This window comes from Zootoca vivipara, chromosome 13 (genome assembly GCF_965207765.1).
Source record: "Zootoca vivipara chromosome 13, rZooViv2.hap1.1, whole genome shotgun sequence".
Lineage (NCBI taxonomy): Eukaryota > Metazoa > Chordata > Lepidosauria > Squamata > Lacertidae > Zootoca > Zootoca vivipara.
This window is the reverse complement of record NC_142596.1, coordinates 18,435,695-18,447,844: the sequence shown is the minus strand read 5'-3', so window position 1 is coordinate 18,447,844 and position 12,150 is coordinate 18,435,695. Positions and strand designations below refer to the sequence as shown.

The 12,150-nt window shown below is 43.0% G+C and overlaps 1 protein-coding gene across 4 annotated transcripts in view; it reads right to left on the bottom strand.

Annotated features, from left to right (window-relative positions):
- Positions 1–12,150, bottom strand: part of NTRK3 (neurotrophic receptor tyrosine kinase 3) — a 406,625-nt gene that overhangs the window by 313,067 nt on the left and 81,408 nt on the right. Inside the window, exon 1 of one of the 4 annotated variants that reach the window (XM_060282685.2) lies at positions 8,958–9,086. The exons of the other annotated variants lie outside the window; for them this stretch is intronic. The gene's annotated coding sequence lies outside the window, so the exon portion shown is untranslated. Of the gene's footprint in view, positions 1–8,957; positions 9,087–12,150 lie in introns of those variants that run through there. 4 annotated transcript variants of the gene reach the window in all.

Here is a 12,150-nt window from a genome sequence, read left to right as displayed (position 1 = left end):
CAGTATCTAAGATGGTGAGATGAGAAGCTCGTCCATGAGCTCATTGAATGGGCTTAGGAAAGCTACACTGAGCATCAGCCTCTCCAATTGCAATGAAGAGATAATAAAGCTGATCTACCTTATAGGGCTGTGGTTGCAATGACTGAATGGCATATCAGTGCTACCTATTCTTTAAGAATTCTCTCTCTCCCTCCCTCCCTCCCTCCCTCCCTCCCTCCCTCTCTCTCTCTCTCTCTCTCTCTCTCTCCCTCTCTCTCTCTCCCTCTCTCTCTCATTTTTGTATCTTGAATTTCAAAGTGAACATCATGATCCTTGCACACACAAAAATCCACTGAAAAAATAAATTGAAATTATGCTAATGGAACTTTTAAAAAACTAAATCCATTCTCGCCTCCCACCTGGATGAAATGAAACCTTTTTTCCCCTTTTTGTTTAGTATATGCTGTCTTAACAGTTCTAGCAAGAACTCTGAAATACCAGGAACACCAAAACAGGCTTCTCTTAAAAATTCAACTAAGTTAATTATATTAATGGTGACATGATAATTACACGGTGTCAAAAGGGCCCAAAGCAATGAGTCTCAGAGAGGTCACTTTGTCTGCTAGTGAAATGGTCTCATTTGTTATTTTATGTTTCTTTCTGGAGAGAGAGAGAGAAAATGCCTCCAGCTTTATAGTTCCTAAGTGAGGGTAATGAAGACCTGAACTACTGGCATGAGGATCAGAACAAGGGTAAAAGCCACTGGTAGAGGGGAGACGTGGGTGGGAAAGAACCCTTCTCCTGCCTGAAGGGTTAATCACCCTCCTCTTGCCCAAAGCTTCATCTGTGCAAAACTGCATCTTCTAGTTCCCAGTTTTTACAGGGAAAACAGCCTTGCAGAGGCAAGACTAGAGACATCAGAAGCTGCCTTGGGACACCTAGCTCAGTAATAATGATGAATCTGTGGCCCTCCAGACATTGTTGGATGCCAATCCCCATTAACCCCAGTTAGCATGGCCAACAGTCAAGGATGGTGGAAGTTGGTCTTCACTATCTGACAGCAGCTCTTCATTGTTTTGGACTGAAGTCATTCCCGGTCCTATCTGGAGATCCTGAGCGCTGGATCTGGGACCTTCTGCAAGACAAGCAAGTGTTGTACAACTGAGCTACAGTCCCTCCCTTCTGCAGGTTTGCTATTATTTTAATGAATTTATAGGGTGTTCTGAGGCACAAAACGCCACTGAAGCAGCATACAAGATAACAACAGAATAAAACACAAAAAACCACACTCTAAACGAAAAGGAAGATCATTTGAACAACCTCTAAAAACAATAAGAACATCTGTCCACGCTCTAAGAACAATGTCTGCTGATGTACAACTGACATTCTGTAAATGATTGGGTTATACCTCAGGGGAAGCCTTAAACAAAAACTTCTTTGGTAAGCACTTGAACATCAGGTGCCCAGCTAATTTCAGTTACGACACTAAAAACCTAGTTTCTAGAATAAAGTAAGAGAGTCTCTGGGGCAAATGGTATTCTTGGCAGTGCCCTGCCTGAAGTTACTGGTATGAATGTAAAAATGCATTGATATTACACACACACACACACACACACACACACACAGTGGTACCTCAGGTTAAACCACTGAGCCTAGGGCTTGCCGATTAGAAGGTCGGCGGTTCGAATCCCTGTGACGGGGTGAGCTCCCATTGCTCGGCCCCAGCTCCTGCCAACCTAGCAGTTCGAAAGCACATCAAAGTACAAGTAGATAAATAGGTACTGCAACAGCGGGAAGGTAAACAGCATTTCTGTGTGCTGCTCTGGTTCGCCAGAAGCGGATTTGGCATGCTGGCCACATGACCTGGAAGCTGTACGGTGGCTCCCTCGGCCAATAATGTGAGATGAGTGCCGCAACCCCAGAGTCGGTCACAACAGGACCTAATGGTCAGGGGTCCCTTTACCTCTACCTCTACCTCGGGTTACAGACGCTTCAGGTTACAGACTCCGCTAACCCAGAAATAGTACCTCGGGTTAAGAACTTTGCTTCAGGATGAGAACAGAAATAGTGTGACGGTGGCGCGGCGGCCCCATTAGCTAAAGGGGTACCTCAGGTTAAGAACAGTTTGAGGTTAAGAACAGACCTCCAGAATGAATTAAGTTCTTAACCAGAGGTACCACTGTGTTTGTGTGTGTGTGTGTAATTTAAAAATAACATTAAACAATACAAACAACAAATAATGAGTATTGGTCACCAGATACAAAGTGAAATACAGTCATGATATGCATAGGGCAGGGGGGAATTAGCAGCATGTTGTGTTAAATAAGCAATCCTAAAAGATGTATGAGTTACAGGGAAATTATGTTCCTCCGGGTGACAGTTAATAAAAAAAATAAACTTAAATGAATCAGCATCAAAAGTATCTTGTTCTGTTTCTTCATGCATCGTTCTACAGCGTTGTGCAGGTTTATCAGTCAAAGTCAAGTACCATACCCTGTCATATCGCTTGCGGGAAATACATCTGTTTAGAAGACATCATTTTCTGTCCTGCCCTGTATTTGTCATATGCAGCACTGTTTCCTGCTGCAGTTCATCTTCTTCCAAAAACGGTGTTATGCATCTCATTGTCTGCCGCGCCAAAAATTACATAACTTGCATAATTTATGTAATTAATTACGTAAATTGCATTGCCATTACATTATTCCAGCCTATTCATTTCAATGTAATGGAATACATAATGCAAAGAGATGTGGGATTACCTATTGTTGGCAGACAGAAAACAACAGCAGCAGCGATTAGCAATCATATTCACTGAGGTGATTTCCATTGCAAGCATGGGATGAAAAAGCAAACATTGGCAATTTCCACTCTGGTAATTCCTCTAAGGACCCTCCCCAAATTTTCTCACCTTAATTCTTCCTTGGTACTTGGAGTTTGGAATTAGCAGCACCTAAGTGCCAAGTGGAACCAAGTTCTTAAAAATTCTCTGTTCTCTGGTTTGCTTTTCATTTCAGAATAAAATGTGGCCCTGAGCAATTTTTTTATTGATAAGAAATCCACTGAAAAACAAAAAGAGATAACTCCTAGCTGTGCTTGATTTATAACAGAGAACACAACTACTTTATAATATGAACATGGTATATCCAGAAACTATAAAACAATAAAGCTGCAAATTCTGCAAATAAAAAAATATTATTTTGATACTATACTACACTGAAATGTTTAAATGTTTCTTTGTGTCCTTGAATCTTCCTGCCACATTTGCCGTCCTCTCCTCTCCTGCTACATCAGCGTGATGTGCCACACCCTTTGAGAACCACTGGTGTAGAGAGAAATCTGCATAATGCAGTTTGTGGAACCTTTTGGTTCCTTTCTCTCGTTTACCTCCCCTTGTTATGCTTATAAAACAATGCCCCCCACCACACAAAAACAAGCAATTTTTGCTATAATTGTATAACTTATTGCATCAACATACTTTCTATACAAGGGGTTCACAAACATGGAGGAGCACATCAAGAAAAGTACACAGAAATTAATTCTGTTACAATTGCACATCCAATCCTATAATGGCTCTTTTTGCACAGTAATTTTTTATTTTATTTTATTTTTTATATAATAATTTTTATTGGTTTTTCCATATATTTTCCATCAAAACATCCATCTTGTATACAAAATATAAAATCATTTGGCTTTTTCAGCCTAAGACTTCCCTCCTCCTCGACTAGTGGTTTTCCAAATTAATCTCTAATATGCATTTTATTCTCCACAGTGATTTATTGATGCACGTGTGCATTGATAAGTTTGGAGCGAGGCAAGGAAGAAGCAAATGAATGAAAAGAACTGACACTGTGGACAAACTGCATATTCTCCAGTTCCAAAATTAATTTTAGGACGCTTCTAGCTTAAAATGCAATTTATGAGGAGTGGGATCCAGGAAATAATTAATAGTCAGGGAACACAACTGAGGAAATGCTCTTATGCTTATGCTCTGCCATATTACTAAAAGTCAGGAACATCTAATGAACCTGAATGTTGGAAGAAGATTCAGGACAGAGGCAAGAAGATACATCTTCACAAAACATATTTAATCAGTTAAATTTGCTACCACAAGACATAGTGATGGCTACTAAATTGAATGATTTTAGAAGAAGATTATACACATCCATGGAGGAAAAGGTCCATCAATGGCTACGTGCCATAATGTCTATGTTCTACATCCACTATGGCAGGCAATGTGCTGGGAATCACAAATGGGGAGAGTGCTGTTGCACTGAGATTCTGCTTCTGGGTTTCCCAGGAGCATCACTGCGAGATGGACTAGATGGGCAATTGACCTGCTCTTGCAGGACTAGTGTTCTTAAAGAGGAATGGGGCATAAACCCAAACCAACAACTTTTGGCTCTGCATAAATCCATAAGGACTACAGCAGGCATCTCCAAACTGCGGCCCTCCAGATGTTTTGGCCTACAACTCCCATGATCCCTAGCTAACAGGACCAGTGGTCGGGGAAGATGGGAATTGTAGTCCAAAACATCTGGAGGGCCAAAGTTTGGGGGTGCCTGGACTACAGTCAAACCTCGGTTTAAGTATGCCTCAGTTTGAGTATTTTCAGTTTAAGTACTCTGCAGCCTCGTCTGGAATGGATTAATCTATTTTCCATTACTTTCAATGGGAAAGTTCGCTTCAGGTTAAGTACGCTTCAGGTTAAATATGGACTTCCGGAACCAATTACACGCATACCTCGGGTTAAGTACGCTTCAGGTTGAGTACTCAGCGGACCCGTCTGGAACAGTTTAATCCACTTTCCATTACTTTCAGTGGGAAAGTTTGCTTCAGGTTAAGTACGCTTCAGTTTAAGTACTCCACGGACCGTCTGGAACGGATTAATCCACTTTCCATTACTTTCAATGGAAAATTTCACTTTAGGTTAAATACGCTTCAGGTTAAGTACAGACTTCCGGAACCAATTGTGTACTTAAACCGAGGTACCACCGTAGTTCAGTTTTGTTGGCTTTATTAATAAGAATCTAATTCACACTTCTTGAACCAATACTCAAACCTTTGACATTCACACTTCTCCAATTTTCAAAGCAAACAATGTGTATTAAAATGCATATATTAAGGGAAATTGTGCATTTAAAATGTGTATGTTAATGAAATAAACTTGCAATAATTTATTATATTGAGCGAGATGCCTTGCAAAAATGAATCAAAGCTGCATTCAAAATGTATGTATTACGAGAAAATCACAATAAATTTCGTAATAACATTAATGAGTTATTTTGTTATTTTAAAAATTGCAAATCCTTCTGAAATGTGGAGTATAGAATTTAAGACTGGGGAAAAATGCAACACAGAGAAAACTGAAATTGAGAGATTTATCCATCCTTAATTGCCAGGTCCATACCTAAGCTCAATCTCAGGACGGTTGATTCTCAAAATGAGCCCCTGCAGTCCAAAATTTGTTACACCCGTCTGCACCTAAACTGTGGTTGCAAAACAGCGGGATGCATTTCTCATCTAACACAACCTTCCTGCAACTGTTAACAACCTCAGCACTGCTGGATCAAAAGGTGAAGAAAAGCACTGAGACACACGTCCATGGCTTTTACACAACACAACGGAGTTTACACTGGGCTTCTCCTCCTCGCCCCCCGCCCCAAATGCTATAAACCTGAACACATCGTTGACAGCTGAAAAGATTGTTTTACACAGGCTAATGTGGCCCAGATGTTCTCTGTCTCTGCTGAACAGGTTTCCCTTTCAATTTTCAAATACATTTGCCTGGGAGAGAGAGTCAGGAATCAGAGGTTTGTTCAGCTCAGGGACTGGGGATCAAAGGCAACGACTGTGACAAAGAATAAATGAGCAAGGCCTGGCATGTTCCTTCCTACTGGAATGACAACAAACCCAAGCTTATCCCCAACCTGCTGCTCTGTATTGGTGATGATGCCTTTCTGAAACACTACCTTGCTGCGAAGCACCACGGCAGACCCCTCTGCATGCCAATAAGGAATCTCTGGTAAGTACAGAGTAAATGTTGGATGCTCAGAGAAGTAAGGGAGGAAGGGGAGACCCACCTAGAGAGCCAAGTCAGTCAAATCAATGATGGCAATCAATGGGGTGCCCTCGCATCCATCGATTGTATTAGGGGAAATTGATTTTTAAATTTTATTTTAGAGGAGATTCTGGTAGTGCTGGAGTCCAAAACTTCAGGTATTTGGTTGCTCGGGTCTAGATCCAACGGGGACCCCTTTGAAGACCTGGTCTTCTACGTGGATCCATATTCCCTTTAAAACCAATACTTCCCTGTTGGAAATGTAAAGAAAAAGAAGGGACTTTTTACCATATGTGGTGGGAATGTAGAGAAGTTGAAAAGTATTGGGAAATGATTTATAATGAATTTTTTAAAAATGTTTAAAAGGACATTTATTAAAAAAAACCCGGAAGCATTTTTATTAGGAATTTTAGGACAAGATCTGCCAAAGAAGGTAAAGAAATTGTTTTTGTATGCTACAAGAGTTTTATTAGCACAAGGGTGGAAGAAGGAAGAACTACCAACGAAAGAACAATGGCAAGAAAAATGGATGGGATACGCAGAACTGGCAAAGTTAACATATAAGCTGCGAGAAAAGGACAATCGGGATTTTAAGGCAGAACAGGAGCTATTTACAAACTATTTGAAAAACCAACAAAGAGACTTGGAGTCGCTGGCAGGGTTTGAATAAACATTACACAATTGTTCTTTATATTAGTAAAATAGGAACATATATTGGAGTGATATGTATGGCGTTAAAATATGCAGAGATAATATTAACAGAGAAACCAGGAAAGGGAGCTTGGGAAAGCCCGAGGGGGGGGAGGGGGGAGGGAAAAGGGATAAAATGTAATTGGATGTAAAATGTATAAATTGTTTGGTTTTGGTATTTGTTCTTTTCAATAGAAAAATTTATAAAAAATAAATAAAATAAAACCAGTATTTCCCTTCCTTATTGTCTAATGGAGCTTAGAAACTGTGGTAGCTCTAGGAGTGCATTTCCTACAGCTCCCAGCATCCGTGGGCATGGCATTTCCCAGAGATTTTTGGTACTACAACCTGTGATTCCCAGTGGTACTGCAACAACTTCCATTAGTTCTTCTGGCTACTAAACAGTTAGGGCAGGAACCCCCAAACTTCAGCCCTCCAGATGTTTTGGACTACAGTTCCCATCATCCCTGACCATTGGTCCTGTTAGCTAGGGATCATGGGAGTTGTCGGCCAAAACATCTGGAGGGCCGCAGTTTGGGGATGCCTGAGTTAGGGGAAAGGAAGGATACCTCATAGGACAAGCGTGGGGATTTGTTGGCTCCATGAGCTGGATCATATTAGGATTGGCAATGTGGGGCAAAGTTGACAAGTGGGTGGGGCCACCCACCTGTTAATTACCTGACATCACAATGATGTCAGATGCAAGTTGCTGCTAAAGTATAGTTCCCTCCCACACTCACACGCACATTTTAGCAGGGAATTCTATGTAAATCCCAGCTGGGAACAGGCAAATGCAGCCAATTCAATTAACCCCATGCGCCCACTCAGCAAACAATGCCATGAGTGATGTCAGCTGATTGAGCAGGTGGGTGTGGTTTGAGGAAATGAAATTTGTATGCCCCCCCCCCCTGGTGGGACACGACTGGCTCATGGGCCAAAGGATTCTTCCTCTGCCATAGGGTGCAAGGCCTGCTCAGCACAGAGCTCAGATTCAGACCCTGAATTATTTTATTGCTGAAGGTTTTGTTTTTGTTTTTTACAAATCTTCAGGAAAGTATTTAGCAAAATTATCCCGTTCCTTTGAATTATTTCTGATGCAGACTTGAATGGGCAGTCGGGGGGGGGGATGGGGATGACGTAGACAAGCACTCATCATTACTTTCTGAGAAGCCATAAATAATTTGTGACTGGACTTTATGGAAATATATATTTTAGTAACTACAGGCACGAAGAACTGAATACCTTCAATATGGGAAGTCATAAAATTCAGTAACTGAAAATGAAAAAGGAGCTGCTGTGTCATAAAGAGTTTTGAGGGGCTATGCTTTCTCTCCAGTAACAGGGCAATGAAGGATCAAATATTTGCCTTTTCACATACCCTGTTCCGCACACAACTGATGAACAGAAATAGCCATACTGTATTAGGAAAGTTTCCGCATTTAGAGGATAAATTAAGGTTGCCATTTTTTAAAAAAAAGAACCACCACCACACACAAATGAAGCCTGGTAATTATCAGCATAACCATAGGGTATAATTGTGATTTGTCAAGGTAATGATCATAAAAACATAGCATTTGTGACACAGTTCGCTCTGTACTTGCAAATCTTCACCTCTTTCCAGATTTGGAGAGCCTGCTCAGAAAGCAATTAGGGAGAGGAATTGTAGCACAGAGAGCAGGAGATGGAATGAGACAGCAATTCAAACTTGCAGATATGTCACAGATATCAGTAATTTCCACCAAGGCAATGGAAACCATATGTGGGGCAGAGGGAATCCAAGGGACTGAGTAGACATTCCTGAAATTTGCACAGAAATATGGAACGGGAGCTCTTGATACAAGACAACTAGCCACATAGAGCAGGGAAAGGAACCTCACAATAACAGAGGAAGGTGCCTTCTGCCAAGTCAGGTCAACAGTCCATCAAGCCCAGTATTTTTGCACTGACTGGCAGCAGCTCTCCAGGGTTTGAGACAGGGACTCTCTCCCAGCCCTACCTGGAGAAGCTGTGCATTTAACCTGGGCTACTGAGCTAGAGGATCTGTTGACCTGACATGGCATAAAGTAGCTAACGGTTCCTAAGAGTGGAGATGATTTACAGCGAGAAGAAGTGAGCATCAGGAGTGTCCAATTTCCTTCTTTCCTAAGCTTTTACCTCCACTACACGGAGTGGATATCTCTCCCTTGATGCAGCAAATGGGGTGCACTTCTTTGCCATTCTCTTTACATACCCAACTTTATTGTTGCCACTGCTGCTGCACTCAGCTCAGTGGGTGGTGAGCTTTCACCCGGATCGTTGGCAAAGTGATCCCTTGCAGCCGAAAGTGACAGTTTCTCTGCTGTTGCTTACAAGAACTTTCTCAGCTGTGCTTCGACAGCATATGCTCTGGATTAGAAGCAATTACCATAAACCTGTTCATGTTTCATTAGGCTGGAAACCCTGAATCTGGCATGTGTGCTAACGTGTTCCTAGGTTACACAAAGGAGGCGGGGAACTAGCCTCTGACAAATCAACACTCAGACATGCAAGCTGCCTGCTTGGGGGGGGGGGGCAGTTAATAATGTTCTGACACCTCTTTAGCAGAAGCCAGTATTGGCTGGAGTAGTGACAACAAGTCCTGCTTAATTGTCTGGCTGTTGTATTGAGTTTAAAACTCCCATTTCTGCCAGTCTCTCAATGGCTACTAGCCAGGACAGCTATGTCTCACCTCTACCATTGGGTATGTCTCTGAAAACCGGTTGCTGGGAAACACAAATGGAAGTGAGGGAGAAGACCCTCAGAGCTGGATCTCATTGTCTGGGCTGGGTGATGGTGGTGGAGACACTCCTTCAGGTATACATCGCCAAGGCTGTTTAGGGCTTTAAAGGTCAGCACCAACCAAAGGTGTTCTCCTAAGTGGGAGTCAGTTCCAAGGTCTTGTGCTGTGAAACCAATGACTAATGCGCCTTTTGCAAGAGTGAGCATTTAATTACAAACAGCACAGGTTGGAAATGGAAGAATCAGGGACACTGGCAAGCATCACGGCATCATTCCCTTCTCCCCCGACATGCCCCCCCCCCAATGGCAGTGGCAGCCTCATGACCACACCCAGGTTCTCTTCTTGCCAGCAAAATCTCTGGCTACTCTCTGTGACCCAATTCAACTGACTTCCTCTTTCCCTCTCTTGGCCCACACATTCCTGGGACACAAAACCCATCTCCGGCAGATGGGTGTGACCTGCATTCAAAGCAGAGCTGGTAAGAAGCATTCCCCCTGTTTTCAAGTTCAGGTGTGAGTGTTATCACTGATGTAGAAAAAATGGCACAACCCCTCATCACAAGCCAGGTTTGCTTCTGAGTAATGAGCCCTGCCTCTCATTTCAAAGAATAGCTTGACCTATTTGCTCAAGAGGAGTTGCATGGATGTTTCTTGCAGCTGTGAGCTTTGCAGCAGCAGCAGCAGAATGTTCCAAGAGGAAGCGATGTGGCTTGAAAACAGGGACTACTTACCCTGATGGCAATGTTCTACCCTCCATTGTCAGAGGTAGTACGGCCCTGAATACCAGTTGCGGGAAATCACAAGTAGGGAGAGAGCTGTTGTGCTCAGGTCCTGTTTGCGGGCTTCCCGTTGCAGTCCAATGGATAGCTCAGTTGGTTGGAGTGTGGTGCTGATAATGCCAAGGTTGCAGGTTTGATCCCCGTATGGGGCAGCTGCATATTCCTGCATTGATGGGGGTTGAAATAGATGATCCTCAGGGTCCCTTCCAACTCTACAATTCTATGTTTCTATGATTCCCATTGGGGCATCTGGCTTGATCCAGCATGTTCTTCTCATGTACTAGCATAACAGCATAGGGAGCTGTCTTAATATGAGCCTGGGCCCACTGGTCCATCCATCTCAGTATTGTCTACTGGCCTCATCCTCTAAGGTGCCAAGGTGCTAAAGAGGAAACGGCTGGGCTCCTACAAGCTACACCTGCTGAAATCAGGTTGTAGTCTCATGATTTGGAGGTCACAAACAGCCAGTAGGGAAAGAGACTGTGTTCCTACATCTGTCCCAGTCTTAATTGGAGAGGATATGGACTGAACTTGGGGGGCTTTTTTGCATGCATCTCATGTGTTCCAACATGGAGCTACAACTCTTCTGCCCAGTTTATAAAGCTGTGCCTTCTCCTCCACTTTCCTCTAGTCTCAGGCAGGGCTTTATTTAGGAACTGAGCCCAGGACCTCTTACACCCACAGTGACAGCCATGCTCCTGTTCACTGGTCAGATTTTTTTTATATTATCTGCATAGCAGTGCATAGAAACATAGGGATCTGCCTCATACTGTCAGAACATTGGTCCATCGACCTCAGCATTGTCTACTAGGATTGGGTGAAATATCAATATAACCAGTTTGCATTCAACATTGTGATAACTGTTTCATAATATTTGACCTGGCAATATATCATGGATCACAATGTTTGTGTGTGCTATGTAAACAATTGTGACGTGGGGGAAACTGAGAAGCTGGACATTGCTTCTCTCATGAGTCCTGCCCCCCTCCCCCCCGTTGCTCTGTTCTCTAAAATAACAGTTTTAACAAAATGTTAAATGTAAGTGAAAATGTATCGGTTTTAGACTCCTAAGTAGTAGCAGTTGGCAGGACATCACCCCATTCACCTCTATGTAGTTTCATCATTATTTCAGACATGTGTATCACAATGTTGAGCTGATGATATATTGTGATGGTGAAAACCAGGTTTCGGCCAGCCCTATTGTCTACGATGACTAGCAGTGACTCTCCAAGGTTTCATTTAGAGGACATTCCCAGTGCTACCTGCATATGTAATTGCAGGATTGAACCTGGGACCTTCTGGCATGCAAAGGAAATCCTCTGCCACTTAAGTGTGGCCCTTCTCCATGTGCAGCAGCATTGGCAAAGGGAACTAAGGGCCTTTGTAACAGCCAGGATGCTGTAGTGGTTAGAGTGTCAGACTAGGACCTGGAAGACTGGGGTTCAAATCCCCAGTTGGCCACGAAGCTCACTGGGTGACCTTGAGCCAGCCACCACCTCCCAGCCTAACCTACCTTACAGGGTTGTTGTGGGGAGTATAGAATCTTATAACTGTAGATTTGGCAGTGACCCAAAGGGTCATCTATGCAGGAGATGGGAGAGCCACCTTGGAGTATGAATGCAATAAAGCAGAACAAAATATTTGTTCTTTGGGGAAGGGAAGGAGTTTAGATCCCTCCTCCTGCCTCATTTCCACCCCTCTCCATTTGTGGTTTTTGCTGCTGAAGCTCCAGACATCCTGACCCTTTTGCTATGATCAGTAAGCCGCAACTTCTCTGCAACATGGTTGCACATTGGTGGCACTTGAGAACAAAATTGGTTGTGTTTTTCTTCCCTTGTGCAAGCTTCCACCGCCCGCTCCCTCCTACTTAAACTGCAAAACACAGAG